At 39.0% G+C, this 17,573-nt stretch overlaps 1 non-coding gene across 1 annotated transcript; it reads left to right on the top strand.

The window, feature by feature from the left end:
• Positions 1 to 15,039: 15,039 nt before the first annotated feature.
• LOC121216354 (small nucleolar RNA R71) lies at positions 15,040 to 15,146 on the top strand. The gene has a single exon (XR_005912527.1). It is a non-coding gene; the product is annotated as a small nucleolar RNA R71 (small nucleolar RNA).
• Positions 15,147 to 17,573: the final 2,427 nt, after the last annotated feature.

Raw genomic sequence — 17,573 nt, 5'->3', positions numbered from 1 at the left:
AATACTCAATTAGCCCTATCTGATTACTGCGCAATTGTAGCTGAGATGAAAGCGAGATCGTTGTTTTACAGTAGGTTTGTGAAGCTCAAAAAGTTGATAAAGAAATGTTGGTAAAACGAGCTCAATGTGATTTGAACACTGATTCAAAATTTAGGTTTATGCTGATGATTGTCTGAGATTCAGAGGCCGATTATGTGTCTCGAGAAATTTAGAGTTAATTCAGATGATTTTAAATGAAGCTCATAGTAGTTTGTTATCTGTTCCTCCGGGAAGTATGAAAATATATAACAATCTGAAATAGCTTTACTGGTGGTCTAGTATGAAGCGTGATATCTCTGAATTTGTTTCGAAATGTTTAATTTGTCAGCAAGTCAAAGTTGAGCATCAGGTACTATTTGGGTTTTTGCAGCCGGTTATGATTCCCGAGTGGAAATGGCACAGAATCACTATGGATTTTGTATCGGGTTTACCCCTGTCACCCAGTAAGAAAGATCTGATATGAGTGGTTGTTGATAGACTGACCAAATCGACTCATTTCATTCCAGTACGAATGGATTATTCACTCAAAAAGTTAGCTGAGTTGTACATTTCCAAGGTTGTGAGATTGCACGTAGTACCAATTTCTATTGTTTTAGATAGAGATCTGAGGTTCACATCATGGTTTTGGAAGAAACTGCAAGATGCACTAGGTACAAAGCTACACTTTAGTACTGCTTTTCATCCTCAAATAGATGGTCAATCCGAGCGGATTATTCAAATACTCAAGGATATGTTAAGATGTTGCATTCTTGAGTTTGAAGGTATATAGGAACGATACTTGCCATTGATTGAATTTGCGTATACTAATAGCTTTCAATCGAGTATAAAATGGCACCATACTAAGCTTTGTACGGTCGCAAATGCCGAACACCTTTGTATTGGACAAAGCTTAGCGAGAATAAGATTCACGGAGTTGATTTGATCAAAGAGACTAAACAAAAAGTGAAAGTGATTTGTGACAGTTTGAAAGCAGTGTCAGATCGTCAGAAATCGTACGCAGACTTGAAACAGAAAGATATTGAGTTTTAGATCAGGGATAAAGTGTTTTTAAAAGTTTCTCCGTGGAAGAAAATACTTCGGTTCGGTCGTAAAAGAAAGTTAAGTCCGAGATTCATCAGGCCGTATGAGATTATCGAGCGTATTGGCCGGTTGCTTATAGATTGTTGTTGCCACCTGAGTTAGAAAAGATTCATAAAGTATTTCACATATCAATGCTTCGACGATATCGATCTGATCCCTTGCATGTGATTTCCCCGTCTAAGATTGAAATTCAGTCTGATATGACATATGAAGAAGAACCGATCCGAATTTTAGATTGTGAGGTCAAAGAACTGAGAAATAAGAAAATTTCATTAGTAAAAGTATTATGGCACGGGCACTGGATTAAAGAAGCTATGTGGGAGCCCAAGAATGCTATGAGAGAGTAATATCCAAACCTATTCACTGGTAAGTTTTTCGAGGACGAAAATCCCTAAGGAGGGGGAGTTGTAACAATCCGATTTTAGCTAAATTAGAATAGTGATTTTGGAACCCCAAATCCGAGGTTGTAAAATTATTTTAATATTATTTTTGGTGTTTACAGCATGTTATTTGATATGTTTGAAAATTTCGTGATTTAATATTACCAATTGGTTAGTTAATTTAATTAAGTGACTAAATCGCGTAAAATGTAAAAGTGGCATACTAATTGCTTATTTGGCATGATTTATTTAATTGGATGTCCTTATAATGTTATTTGACTAAGATTAGATTAGAGTAAGTGGACATTTATGGACAACCATTAATTAATTTATAAGTTAAATAGCCATGGGTAAGATGGTAAATTATGTATTAATGTTAATAAATTAAAATAAAAATATAGGTTAGTGGAGTGTTCATCTTTGTTTATCGAAATTTGAAGAAGAAAGAAGGCAACCATGGCTATTTAGGGTTTGACCATTTGAAGCTTCAATTGGTATGAGATTTTTGTTCGACTTTGATGATTTTTACTTTTTTGAGATCGTTGCTTCATATATTAGCTAGCCCATGCTTTAATTTTTGGATTGATGATGAATTTGTAAAATGCCTTTGATGAATATTTGAGCTTTTTGTTGTTTGATGATGAAAAATAAATATTTGTTGTTATATTTTCATAGTTTATTAAGTGATTTTGATAAAAATGCTTATTAAGGATTAAATTATGAAATTTGTAAATTGAGGGGTTAAAATGTGAAATAAATGGAATTAAGGGGCTTCTAGGGACCTAGGGAAGATTCGGCCATGCTTGGGTTTGATGAAATTTTGTGTTGTTTTGAAATAGGGACTAAATTGTGAAAATATGAAATGTCAGGGGCTAAAGTGCAAAATGCCTATTTATGTGTTTTTGGGTGAAATTGAATGAATGTGTGATTAAATAAGTTAAATTTGAATTTATTTAGATCAAGAAAGAAAGAAATCAGATTTGGATCGGGAGAAGTTGAAAGTTGTTGAATAGTTGTTCTGATTCGTTCGTTTCCGTACGAGGTAAGTTCAAATGCAAATAAATGTTTTTAAATTTAAATGTAAATATTGCTGAAATGAATTGTATATTTATATATGTTGCCAAATTGAATTGAGTATTGGAGGACTTGTTTCGAGCATAAATTGATTGAGTTACAAAGTTGAAAGCCCCGTATGAACCTTAGGAATAGTATAGGATACTGATGTCATGACATTAGGACTTCCGAGGTGTGATTTTGTGTAAGACCATGTCTGGGACATTGGCATCAATATGATACAGATGTCCCAAGCTATGTTACGGATTCTGGAGAGGGTCATTGGGCCCAATACTGGTACTGTAAACTGTGGGTCGGTTACGGAACAACTCTGATCCAATGGAGCTGAGATTTTTAAGGGAATTGTTGGAGTTGCCCCTAATGTCACTGAATATTGGATTGAGGCCACGGAAAGGATCATGGATGATCTCGACTATACCCCCGAGCAGAAACTAAAAGGTATAGTATCACTACTGAGAAATGAGGCTTACCGGTGGTGGCTTACAGTTAAAGAGGGCACTCAGCCCGATCGGTTGACTTGGGAATTTTTCAAGACTGTGTCCCAGGGAAAATATGTGGGCGCTAGTTATGTTGATGCCCGGAGGAGGGAGTTTCTAAATCTGGCACAGAGGGATAAATCAGTGGTCGAATATGAGGCTAAATTGTTGCTACTTAGCCCTATGAGATGGTGGCAACTGAGTACGAGCTGTGTGTCCATTTAGAAGATGGCCACGGGCATTGCCTAAGGGTTTTGATAGCTCCACAAAGGAAATAAGATTTTGTTGCTTTAGTGGATAAGGAGAAGATTGCCAAGGATGTGAAGTGCGCTGAGCGCCGAAACTGTGAGAAGGAGAGAGGTACAAACAAGAGGGATTCAGAGCCCTCAAGTTTATTTCTGAGGCCTAAGAAAAAGGCCAGAGTTGTTGAGACAGTCAAAGTTGGAGCCCCTATTGCTGCTATTGGGCTGCAGCCCTGTGCGAATTGTAGGAGACGCCATCAAAATGAGTGCTGGAAAAGGATTGGGACATGTCTGAGATGCGAATCATTGAAGCATCGTATCAGAGATTGTCCACGGAGGCCCCGATTAGATGCAAGCTATTGGTATGGGTACTGTATAATTGCCGAGGGGTATTTAGCAGCCACCGAGAGGCCGTGGTCAGGCTATAGGTGGTAATGGTATGGGTTGTAATCAAAGGACAGCGGGTAGAGGTGCTGGTCGCACTGAGGCGAGGCAGGCAGCTCTGGTTTATGTTGTACATCGCCGAGAGGATGGAGATGCTCCAAATGTTATCACGGGTACGTTCTTTATTTATAATGTACCTTATACTACACTGATAGATATAGGATCTACTCATTCATATATAGCTTTTAATGTGTCTAAGACATTAGATATCTTGGTTGAGAGTACTGCAAGTGGGGTTACTGTGTTGAGTCCATTGGGGAAGTCTGTAAGGGTAGATAAACGGTTCAGAGATGTGCCTTTGAAGGTTTAAGGAGTTATCCTTTTTGCGAATTTGATGGAACTTTCTTTCGGAGAATTCGACTTAATTTTGGGAATGGACTGGCTGGTTAAGCGTCGTGTAAGCTTGGACTGTGCTACCAAGCGAATGGTACCAAGAACTGTAATGGGTGACGAGGTAGTTGTAATTGGGGAGCGCCGGAACTACTTGTCAAATGTGATATCTGCATTAAGGGCCGAGAAATTGGTTCGTAAGGGTTGTTGGGCGCATCTAGCCTACATCGGTGTTTCAGATTCTAAGGTTTCTTCTATTAAGGATATCAAAACAGTTAAAGATTTTTTGGATGTTTTTCCTGATGAGCTGTCTAGGTTACCTCCGAACCGTGAAGTTGAGTTTGGGATTGAGCTCCTGCCTGGTACAGCTCCAGTGTCCATCGCCCCTTATAGAATGGCACCAAAAGAGCTTATGAAGCTTAAGGCTAGATTCAAGAGTTATTAGATCAAGGGTTCATCTGACCTAGTGTGTCTCCACGGGGAGCACTAGTTTTGTTTGTGAAAAAGAATGATGGATCCATGCGCATGTGCATCGATTACTGGTAATTGAATAAATTGACCGTTAAGAATAAGTACCCCTACCGAGGATTGATGATCTATTCGATCAGTTTCATAGAGCTTTAGTTTTCTTTAGGATTGATCTTCAATTGGGGTACCATCAACTGAGGGTTAAAACTACTGATGTTTATAAGACAGCATTTAGAACTCGTTATGGTCATTACGAGTTCCTAGTGATGCCGTTTGGATTGACGAATGCACCAGCGACTTTTATGGATCTGATGAACCGAGTGTTCCTGTCCTATCTGGATCGATTTGTAGTGGTTTCTATTGATGACATTCTAGTGTATTTGAGAACTGAGGATGAACATGATGAACATCTCTGAGTGGTTCTACAGATTCTGAGGGAGAAACAATTGTATCTGCTAAAAGGGAGCAACCAGTGTGAATTTTGGTTGCAAGAGGTACCATTTCTGGGCCATGTGATATCTGCTGAAAGGATTAGGGTTTATCCTTGGAAAATTGAGGCTGTTCTGGATTGGAAGCCGCCTATGACTGTATCAGAAATTCGTAGTTTTCTAGGACTGGCAGGGTATTACTGGTGATTTGTTGAAGGTTTTTCATTGATTGCTACACCTTTGATGAAGTTGTTGTGTAAGGGTATGCTGTTTTACTAGACTGATGCATAGTAAGGAAGTTTTGAGAAGCTTAAGAAAGTTCTGACTGAGGCCCCTATTTTAATACAGCAAGAGTCTAGGAAAGAGTTCACTGTGTACAACGATGCATCACATGTTGGGTTGGGATGTGTGTTGATGCAAGAGGGTAAGGTACTAGCCTATGCGTCTTGTCAGCTTAAGACTCATGAGGCAAGTTATCTAACGCACGATGGTATTCGCACTGAAAATTTGGAGGCATTATCTGTATTGTGAGAAGGTATCATTTACACTGATCATAAGAGCTTCAAGTGCCTCCTCACTCAGAAAGAGCTAAATATTAGGCAGCGTAGATGGAGTGAGCTAAAGGATTATGACTGTTCGATTGAATACCTTCCTGGTAAGGCCGGTAGCTGACGCATTGAGCTATAGGGCTATGACTGATCTGAGGGCAATGTTAGCTCCTCTCAGCTTGTTTGATGATTGTAGTATATTGGCTGAACTTCAGGTTAAATTGATGTGGATTGAACAAATTAAGGGTAAACAATTGGAGGATGAGTCGCTGGGTTCTTAATTCCGACAGATTGAGAGTGGTAGCACATCAGATTTTGGACTGAATAGCGAAGGGGTACTCTGTTTCCGTGGGAGAATCTGTGTACCGAAGGATACTGATTTGAGGCAGTCTATACTGCAAAATGAGCATAGTAGTCCCTATGCTATGCATCCTGGCGGAAATAAGATGTACCAAGACCTTCGTAAGTTGTATTGGTGGCCAGGTCTTAAGCGTGAAGTTATTGATTTTGTGAGTAAATGTCTAACTTGCCAGCAAGTTAAGGCTGAACATCAGTTACCTTTAGGATTGCTTCAGCCAGTTAAGATTCCACTTTGGAAGTGGGAGAAAGTGACTATGGACTTCTTTAGTGGGTTGCCCTTAATGCCTACTAAGAAGGATTCAGTATGGGTCATCGTGGATCAGTTGACCAAATCTGCCCATTTTATACCAGTTCGTACTGATTATTCTTTGCAGAAGCTGGCTAAACTGTATGTGGCTGAGATAGTGAGACTACATGGAGTACCAGTTTCTATAATATCTGATAGAGATCCTGGCTTCACGTCTCGGTTCTGGAAGAAGTTACACGAGGCTTTAGGTTCAAGGTTGGACTTTAGTACTACGTTCCATCTTCAGACAGAAGGTCAGTCAGAAAGTGTGATTCAGATATTGGAGGACATGTTAAGGAGTTCTGTGATAGATTTCCGAGGCAGTTGGGAAGACTACTTGCCATTAGCAGAGTTTTCATATAACAATAGCTATTAGTCTAACATTAGCAGAGTTGTAATGAGGTTTGGTTAGGGGGTGTGGTCACAAGCTAAAAGAAAGGGTTAGAATTGAGATTGAATTGAAAAACTACCTAACTAGAAAAAGATTTAATCATCACTTGTGTACAATAGAACTTCTTCTTAGACTAAGGAATTTAACTTCTAAAGCTTACAAGCAAAAGATCACTACTAATATGTATACATGGTTTTTTTTAAGAACACATTAAATTACAGAGTAGAATAAAACATAGCTAAGCAACTATTTCAATTCAAATCTCAACAAAAATGAGGCTTAAATTAATTTAAGGGATTTCAACAATAATTTGTTAAAGGTTAATATTAAGGGTAATACAAGAAATGACTTGTTAGGCTCTAGGGGGTTCACTCGGGGTTAGTTGTGGAGGTAGGTTTTTCAAGGCATGAGTGGGTTAATCCTAAGTGCCTTAATCATTTTGACATATCAAATCAAATGGTGTGGTCTCAACATGAATAATCAAGCAAGTTCTAGAATAGCAGTTCACTGCTGACGCACTCAAAGCAATAATAAAAGTGAGCATGAAAGAATTAATAGATACTCAAAAGCCTCAAAAATCTCACAAAAAATTATGGCTTTTTGATGTTTAAAACTTGTAAATCCCAACTCAAAGTAATACCTAAATTTTAGGGAAACAACCTAAAATTTTAAATTCTTAAAAATCAAATAATCATGCTTGATTCTCTAATGTCTTAAAGTTTAAACAATCAATGCATAAATGCCTATGTTTTAATTCAAGATATATCAATCAAAATCATAAATTAATCAAAATTTATCCTAAATATGATATGAGAGCTTTTCAAGAGAACAAGGCAGTCATTCAGAGATTTTTCTGATAATGAAATAAATACCCCCCACACTTAAGATGTACATTGCCCTCAATGTACAAAGATAGATATTAGAGTATAAAAATAAGATAGGGAGAGAAGTGAGACTTCCTGTATGATGAATTCCTCAAACTGGAGTTCTGGAAAATAATCAGTTCGAGAGTGGAAGAGGATACACTGGCGGTCGTAGAGGTTCATTAGGCCATAAGTCCTACGCCAAAAAGATATTATCTCTAGTGGTAGCTATGGTCGTGGGCGAGCAGGACATGGCAGTCATGGAGAACCTTTCCCGATGGAGTTTTAGTTCCTATGTGATGATGAACTTAAGAGCTCTACATAACTGTGATAAAATCAGGAACTTTTTAGGGGATATTAGGAAGAATAATTACTCAAAAAGAAATAACCGAAATTAATAATTAAAAATAAAATTTCTAAAATCTAATAAAAATAAAAAAGTAGTTTTAATAAAAATTAAAAACATAAAATAATAAAGAAATGTTTTTAAACATCTTCATTGCTGGATGGTTCACGAGGTTGGACTGGCGATGAGATGTGGAGGTGCTGACAAATCTGCTGTAGAGTGGCACCAATGTTGTTAAATCGTTGAAAACACTACTGCTCGAATCGAGTGAGGTGTTCAGAGATGTCAACATATGAAGCCGCCGCATGAACTGGACGAGAGGGTGGTGGTGGCTGGGGTGGTGGGTCCTAGTGTTATGAAGAGACATCATCAAGAATGTCCTCGTAGGCCTCCTCCTCGGTGGACTGGGCGAGACGATATTGAGGAGGGTAGGTTCCTCAGTGCCTCTCGATCATCCTCATCCTAAGCATGCTCGAGATGCCTTGTGGAGACATCTGGCCAATGAGGGTCAAGGATGATTCTTGGGCCGCGGTGTCGAGGAGCCCGAAGTGTCGAGCCAATTGCGTTACATAGGGGCCAATGGAGATGACCCTCTTCCTATACCGCTCCGTCTGGTGCTGAATAGCGAGGGCTATAAAATAGGTAAGGTCGATGACGTGCCCTTACGAAATACACCATAAGAAGTAGGCGTCGTGAGTGTTGAAAACGCCAGTGCTCTCTCGCCTCCCTGTAATCGTGTGAGCTAAAATGACATGTAGGTACCTCAGGGATGGTGGGAGAACTAATGCTTTGGAGCGACTAGGATTGTAGTAGGCTGCGCCAGGGGCCAAAGTGTGCCAACACTTTCGAGGGAGAAAAATGTATGTAGCGAGTGAGAGCATGTAGCTCATTTTCCTTCTTGAACTCCTCCAAATATAAGCCTAGTGCAGGACCGAACTCTGGGGCGCTTAGCTAGCGGACTAACCCACCTAGGCAAAACTAGACTATGCTGGATCATCGTAATTTGTCATTACGGTCTGAAGATAGAACGTTGAGCATAGTTCCATCGTGAGCTCGAGGTATGTTGGTTCGATGATCCCAAAGAACAACTCCCAAGGGTCAGTGGTTAGGAGGGTCCGAATCGCATCAGCCAACTGAACTTGTTCTATGACAGCCCAGTCGATGCAGCGGTCCGCAATTAAGGGTTGGGCCCGAAGTATTTGGAAAAGCTCTTCTTGGGGCCCTCGGGGGAATTGCAGGAGAGGGTGACTAATTTTCGTGGTTGGACCCACAGAAGATGACGCTCTCTTCCTTTTCTTCGAGACAAGCACGGCGGTTTTCTTTCCTCGTGAAGACGACATGGTACCTACGATTAGAATCATCAAGTCATCTTAATGAGTGGTCAAAGTAAAAGGAATTCAATTTTCAAATAAAAAGCAGAATTTCAGCCACAATCAAACATAACTAATATAATAATTTCGTGACATTATCATTGTAATGGCATGAGAATGGGCGTAGTAATGGCATGTGTATGACAAAAGAGTGAGGTTTTCCTAACAACTTATTTTAACATGAGATGTATGATAAATAATCGAAGAATGCAAATTAAATGATGGAAATTGGCATGGAAATATCATGAGAATAAGCATAGTAAAGTCATGGGTATGAGGTTTTCTTAATAACTCGATTTAACACAAAATGTATGATAGCTAACCTAAGAATGCAAACTAAATGATAAAATAATGAGCAAAATGAAAAATAGTTCAAAAGCAATGAAGATTATGCTAATAATAAGCATTAGTAATAAGTAAAATAGAAGTGAAAGGAGTAAACAAACACTAAGGGAGAGAGATTGAGTGTCAAAAATGGAGTGGGAAGCGGTGCACGGGCATGGCAGAGAGGCCGTCTGGAGTTGCAGTGGCTAGGGTTAGGGTTTTTGAATGGGGAAGAAAGTGAATAGTGTAGGGTATTTATAGATTTTAAGCCATACGGCTAGGGCACACGCCCGTGTTTCCCAATTTTAGCTTGTGTGATTCGTGAATTTTGAATTTGGGCACGTCTGACATTTAGTACACGCCCGTGTTCCTCGGGCATGTGGGTTCACACGGCCGTGTCTCACGATCATGTCTAGCTTCATTTGCTTCTCCCATATCCGTGTGTGCACGCCCCACGCCTGTGTTAATTTGACAGGTTTGACCACGGGTGTTAGACACAGGCGTGATGCACGCCCGTGCTAGTTTCTCAGTTTCAACCACGGGTCTTCCACACGGTTGTGTCGCACGCCCGTGTTGTTTTGGCAAGCTCGACCACAGCCATGTCGCATAGTCTTGGCATTTTATCGTAGCCCGTGTTTAGGGAAATCCTTGCCCTATTTTCACAAGGCCATAAGCACGCCCGTGTGCTTGGCCTTGTCTCTATGGAAATCCTGTATTTGAGAGCTCCATTAGTAAGTTAGATGTTGAAGAATAAATTTTAAAGAAGTTAATATAGTTAGTGCTCGGGTTGCCTCCTGAGAAGCGCTTATTTATAGTCTAAGCTTTACTTACCTCTCCGTTGAATAATCATGGTAGTTTACCTTAAAAGTTTATACTCCTCATTCCTATCATCAATCTCATCAAAATAAGATTTTAAACGGGTGTTGTTTACCTTAAAAGTGCCAAACTTGGGGTGCTTTACCTCGATCGTACCGAATGGAAAGATACTAAGTACCGTAAGAGGGATTTCTTCATTCGGTGTGGTAGCGACAATGTGGGGATCTGCGGTATCTAATAAGACTCTATCTCCAATCTTAAGTTGATTTGGAAAGGTATTAAGCTAGTTCTGTCGTAGATTTAGTTTGTCGGATGTTCTTGGTTTATGCGTCTGCCATTCTTTGAGTTCCTCGATTTGTAATCTTTGATCTTCATGAACAGGTGCTCTACTATTGCTTGAGAATGAGTCGTGTTCATCCTTCAAACTTATTTCCTGTAAAGTAGGTTGTACCATATTGTCAGTTCTAGGAGAATGGGTTAAACGATCACCTTCAATTCCCGATGTGTTGTTAGAATTGCCAGCTTGAAGGGTGGTTGTTTCGTCTCCCACACAGAGTGTGAGTTCACCTGTGCCAACATCAATAATCGTTTTAGCAGTTGCTAAAAAGGGCCTTCCCAAAATTAAAGGAGTGTTGCTATCCTCCTCTATATCTAGAACAATAAAGTCAACGGGAAATATTAATTTATCGATTTTAACTAGTACGTCTTGAATAATACCCTTAAGGAACCTTATAGTTTTATCTGCTATTGAATGCTCATCCTAGTTTGTTTGGGTTTCCCGAGACCTAATTGCTTAAACATTTTGTAGGGCATGACGTTAATACTAGCCCCTAAATTAGCTAATGCATTATTAACATCTAAACTACCAATTAAGCAAGGAATTGTAAAACCCCCTGGATCTTTTAGTTTGTTCGGTAGTCTATTTTGGAGAATAGCTGAGCAAACTGCGTTTAGCTCCACATGCGATGCCTCGTCCAACTTCAGCTTATTTGCTAAAAGTTCCTTTAAAAATTTCATTGCGTTTGGCATCTGCGATAGGGCTTCAATAAACAGTAAGTTAATATTAGTTTGGAAAGCTAGCCTATCTGAGTTTCGAGCCCTTGGATCGACATTTGCTGATTTTTAAGTGCTGTCTCGGTGTTCTGGAAACAAGTTTCTGACACCGAAATAAAATTTGGGAGCATCTCTTCAAGGTTCGGCTTCTTTTCCTGTTGGTAGGGTGGTTGTTGGTAGCCTGGAGGTGGTTGTGGTCTTTGATTTCCTTGACCGCTCCACAAGAAATTAGGGTGGTTCTTCCCACCTGCATTGTAAGCGTTACTATATGGATTGTTTTGAGGTCCAGGATTATTACCCATGTAGTTTAATTGCTCGTTATCCATATTGTGGCCATAAGGTTGGTATTCCGAATAGCTTGTTCCACCTCCACTTGCTTCGCACTACATTACTGGGTGAACTTGTGAAGAACTAAGAAAACCGTCAATCTTTTTATTTAAGAGTTCTACCTGATTAGAGAGCATGGTGACCGAATCGACGTTATAAATGCTGGCTGTTTTCGTTGGCTTTGTCCTCATGACTTGCCACTGATAGTTATTCAGTGACATCTCCTCTATAAACTCATAGGCATCTTCAGGTGTTTTATTATTGATGGTTCCGCCAGCAGTTGCGTCAACCATTTGTCGAGTCGAAAGATTCAGGCCATATGGAACGTTTGAACCTGTAGCCAAAGCAGTAATGTGACAGCCCAAAATTGACCCTAGTCGGGAAGTGGTTTCGGGACCGCTAAACCGAGTCACCGAAATGTTCGAATGTGATATTTATGGTCTAGAATATGTAATTATGAATGTGTGAAAATTTCAAGCTTCGATTTAGTCGATTGCATGTGAGTTTTAGTAAATAGAACTTATGTGAGAAAATTTTGAAATGTGATAGGTCAAAGCATAAGGACCTATTAGTGCATGTTGAAAAAGGGGGGACTTGCATGTCAATTTCCCCCCTCTATTAGTAGTGGCCGGCCATGACAAGCATGGTAGACCAAGTGTGATGGGCAAGAACATGTCATAAACATGTTGAGTTAGTGTTTCATGGGAAGTATGATAAAATAAGGAGCATGGGCATAAAATAATGAAAGGGAATATGATGAAAACAAACAAAAAAAGTGTGTGGTTGTTTCCCCCCCATTGCCGTGAGTTAAAGAAAAGAAAAGAAAAATTTTGTTCATCCTTTTTCATCTTCTTTTGGCCGAAAATTTTAAGGAAGGAGGAAGGAGTTCTAATTAGCCCATGGTTCAAATCTTTGCTATGTCATGGGGATGATATTCGGCCTAGGTGGATTTTGTATTAATGCCATTGCATGCTAAATATAAAGCTTGTTAATGATGCATGTGATGGTGGATTGATGATTCTTGAATCTTCTTTTTAGCATTTTTGAGTGAGCACATATGTGCATTGGTTGCTAGATGGAGAAGAATCGGCTAGCAAGTTGTGTGCTAAGGCCGAATATAATTTTTGTATATTAATGAGTAATGCATGTGTTAAATTGATGGAAAGGGAGAGGATGCTTTACTAGTGTATATATGTGTGTATTAGCCAAGTTTTGAACTTGAAACAAAATGGTGTTTAGTCAATACAAGTGACCATACTTGTAGAATGTATTAAGTGTTGCAATCGGCCCCAACATAGACATGCATATTCGGCCATAGGAAGGAGATTGGTGTTGCATGTATTCGGTCAGAGGCAAGCATATTGATGCTTTTGTCTTGGCTTAGAAAATTCGGCCAAAGGGGAAAATTAGCTAAAATGTTGAGTTTGATTCATGATTCCGTACATATGTGACTTTAATGTCTAATGTATAAATATGGGCTAAGTGCCTTGTGTTCCTCTTTTCGATGCTCAAATGATTAAATCAATTTATTTGTTTAATTAAGCTCAAGAGCAAAGGGGAACTAAATCCGATAAAGGGAAGGAAAAAGTGGTCGAATAGCTATCGGAATCGTTCGACAACATCCGAGGTAAGTTCTTGAGTAAAAGAGCTTAAATTATGATTTGATTAGATCATATTTTATGCAAATCAAAATCATGCTCTTTGTGTGTGGCTATTGAGCCGAAATTGCAAGAATGATAAGTGTCTTGTGTTCGAGTTTTGCTAACAAAAATGAAATACGAATGTGCCATGATTTATTGTTAAATGTGCATGGTTATTTGAATGATGTCCGGGCTAAGTCCCGAAGGCTTTGTGCTAAGTGACCATATCCGGACTAAGATCCGAAGGCATTTGTGCGAGATACTAATTCCGGGCTAAGCCCGAAGGCATTTGTGCGAGTTACTAAATCCGGGTTAAGTCCCGAAGGCATTTGTGCGAGTTACTATAACCGGGCTATGTCCCGAAGGCATTTGAACGAGTAGCTATATCCGGTTAAATTCCGAAGGTACGTGATTTGGGAATGAATGATCTTGCTGTAAAAATTTCAGTTAATACGCTTGAAACATCCCAACATTAAGGTATGTTTCGTATGTTCTTTGAATTAGTTGAGCCCTTACAAATATGTATTCGCTCAGTTGATAAATGAGCTACCGGCCTTTGGCTAAGTTGATCTTTGTGTATGAATAAAAGGGTTGGTAATGTGAAGTAAGTATGATATTGAAAAATTGTGCATGTGAAATTATCCGTTTAGCTACATGAATGCTATACTTTTGTTGTGCTAGAATCCCTTGCTCAAAACTTACTAAGCATAAATTGCTTACTCCGTCTCCTTGATTCTCTGTTTTATAGATTTTGGTTCTCCAGCTATCGGACTCGGGATTTTGAAGTCGAAGTCGCCCACACTATCAAAGCCCCCCCTTTTTGGTACAATTTTGGTTGAACTTCGAAATGGCATGTATAGGACTACCCTTTTTGTTGGGGGTCATGGACCCTTTGGACTTGTATAATTTTGGATAGCCATGCGAAAATGGCTTATATATGTTTGAGTATAATGTTATAATCATTTGGTATGGATATGGTTATTGAGAGGTGTGGATATGCTTAATAAGGATTGGCCATGGGAATGGTTAATCACTATCATAAATTGTGCTATTTATGCTAAAAGGGCTAGTTGAATCATGGAAACTATGAAATAGGTAAAGTCTACCTTAAAGGCAGATGCTGACAGCAGCAGTGATGTAGATTTGGAAAATCACTAAAAATAGTAGGAATGGAATTAAATAGTGAATAAATTATGTAAACGAACCTTGATGAATCTATTTGCCTAGGAAAGTAACGAAACAATCATATGGACAGTATGTTAAGAGATATTCAGGTTCTCGTAAGACAGGGCCAGAACGGTTTCTGGATTCCCTGTTTCGACTTTGGAAATTCATTATAAATTAACCAGAGGTAATTAGGAGTCATTCCATATATGTATAGATTCCTCTTTGAGTCTAGTTTCTATAGAAGCAAACGAAATCAGTATTGAAGCCCTGTACAGGGAGATATCCAAGTCGTAATGCGCAAAGGTCAGTGTAGTCAATCCCTGTAATATGGGAGACTTTGACTAATAAACTGTACTAATTGGCCCAACCAAAAATTCTATAAAAAAATATGTAGATGGGCATATGAGTCTAGTTTCGGGAAAAATTTACGGAACTGGATTCCGAGTTTCTGAACTCAAGATATGATTTTTTTAGCGACTAGTACGCAGATTGGCAGTGTCTGGAAAATTTTTTTATAAGTGGTTTAAAGTCTGTTAACACCTCGTGTTCGACTCCGGTGACGGTCTCGGGTTCGGGGTGTTACAAGTAACCCATGGTGAGAGCACTTTCTCAAAAGGTCCTTGTATATCTCTCATGCATCGTAGAGTGTTTCTAAATCCATCTGCACAAAAGAAGAGATATCATTACGTAATTTAGCTGTTTTAGCCGGCGGAAAATATTTTAGTAAACTTTTTTCAGTCATTTGTTCCCAAGTAGTAATTGACTCTCGTGGTAACGAGTTCAACCACTGTTTAGCTTTGTTCCTCAATGAAAAAGGGAATAACCGAAGATGAATGGCATCATCAGAGACACCATTAATTTTAAATGTATCGCATAGTTCTAAGAAGTTGCCTAAATAAGCGTTGGGATCCTCATCCTGCAAACCATCAAACTGAACAAATTGCTGTATCATTTGAACAGTGTTAGGTTTTGATTCAAAAGTATTTGCAGCTACATCAGGTCTAACTATAATCGATTCAGTTCCTATTAGAGAAGGGTTAGCATAATCATACATAGTGCATGGAGCAGGATTTTGATTAATTGCAATTGTAGGAGGTAGCTGATTGCCTTGGTTTTGAGCCATCTCTTTGGTTGGGGGTTGAGTATCGTCTTCTTGCTCTTGTCTGTGTATCTTAAGCTTCTCCTTATTTCTCTTTGATTTCTACGAATTGTATGATTGATTTCTTCGTCAAAAAGTAATGGTCCTGACGGATTTCTTCGAGTTATAAACTATAAAAACCTGCCAAGAGAAGGAAAAAGTAAATTAATAAATAATAATAATAAATTAAATTGCACGAAAAATAAATGGCTAAAGTAATAAAAAATGAGTGTTCTTAATATTTCAATTCCCTGGCAACGGCACCAAAAACTTGATCGCATAATTTCATGATAGGTTTTAAATATTTATAATTACTCATTCTTGAACTAACTATTATCGCGATGTACGCAAGTGTACCTATCGAATAGTTGTATAGTTTTAGCAAGACCGGATTGTCGAACCCAAAGGAACTAAAAGAACTAGTAATGATTGTCTTTATTATCTAGCCTAAGAATAAAGAGGTTTTGTTTTAACTAACTAATTATCTAAACTAAGAACGCACAGAGAATGGAATTGGGGAATTGCTTTTGGTGAAATCGATTGAATGCAGACAATACCTAAGGAAAAATCCACCTAGACTGTACTTGTTATTCTGGCTCTGAATTGGACGATTTATTCATTTAACTTGTTCTTTAGAGATCCCTAAGTTATGTTATTATCCCTATTCAAGACTAATAACATCTAATCCCTAAATTGAATAACCGAGACTTTTCTTTAATTAACACTCTAAGGTTAAATTAACTCGATCTATGGAGCCCCTTATTAGGTTTCACCCTAATCCGGCAAAATCTTGTCACCCTATATCTTGGCATGCAATCAACTCCGCTTAATTATGACAATTGTACTCTTAAATAGGGTCTATTCCTCCTCTGAATAAGAGCTTATCTTGAATCGGTATTCTGGGATATCAAAACAAGAATTAAGAACACATAATTAAGAACAGGTCAAATATTTATCATACAATTCAGAAAATAATAACAAGATTCATCTTAGGTTTCATTCCTCTTAGGTATTTAGGGGATTTAGTGCATAACTAAATAAGAAAACATCTCAGAATAATAAAGAATACAAAACATAAAGAAAACCCAAAACTCCTGAAGGGGAATTGAGGAGAGATCTTTAGTCTTGATTATAAATCCGGCTTCTGAGATGAATCAATCGGCTTTCTTGGAGTAATTCCTTACCCTCTACTCTCCCCTCCTCTTTCTTCATTCTCTAGGGTGTATTTATAGGCTTTGGAATGCCTAAAAGCCCTCAAAATTAGTCTTTTCCGAATTGGCCTCAACTTGGACTCGGCAGGGACATGCCCGTGTGACACGCCCATGTGCGGATTACTTCAGGCCATGCTTGAGCCTGCCAAATTGACACGGCCGTGTGGTCTACCCATGTGAGGAGGTCCAGCCCGTGTTGATTTCGTACTTCGGCCCATTTTCTCCGTTTTTGGCCCGTTTCTTGTTCCTTTCTCTCTCCTATGCTCACCTAACTGTAAAACATGAAATTAAAGCATTAGGAGCATCGAATTCACCAATTCTAATGGAAAATTATCCATAAAATGCATTAAACATGGGGTAAAAATATGTATAAATTACGTTTTATCAGATGAGGTGGGGGAGGTGGAGTGTTAGGATTCGCACGAACAAACTCCGAGTACCAAGCGTTCATCATGTAGAGGTAAGCTTCTCTAGTCCCTCCACCCTGACTCAGTGTCAAGGGCCTACTGTCTACTAGCGCAGTCCCTTCAACGAGAGCTGACGCATGCCGTAGCTACCTCAGGATCCATTTACTATATAAATAAAAACACAATTTATCTTATCAGGAGTCGTCACACTATCAATATACAATTATGACATGTATAGCTAGACTCGTACTCATACTAGATTAGTCCTAGAACTGACTAAACCATAGCTCTGATACCACTAAATGTAACACCCAACACCCGTGCCCTACGTCAGGACGAAATATGAGGCATTACTAAACTTAAAC

This window comes from Gossypium hirsutum, chromosome A02 (assembly GCF_007990345.1).
Source record: "Gossypium hirsutum isolate 1008001.06 chromosome A02, Gossypium_hirsutum_v2.1, whole genome shotgun sequence".
Lineage (NCBI taxonomy): Eukaryota > Viridiplantae > Streptophyta > Magnoliopsida > Malvales > Malvaceae > Gossypium > Gossypium hirsutum.
This window is presented reverse-complemented; position numbering and strand designations above follow the sequence as displayed.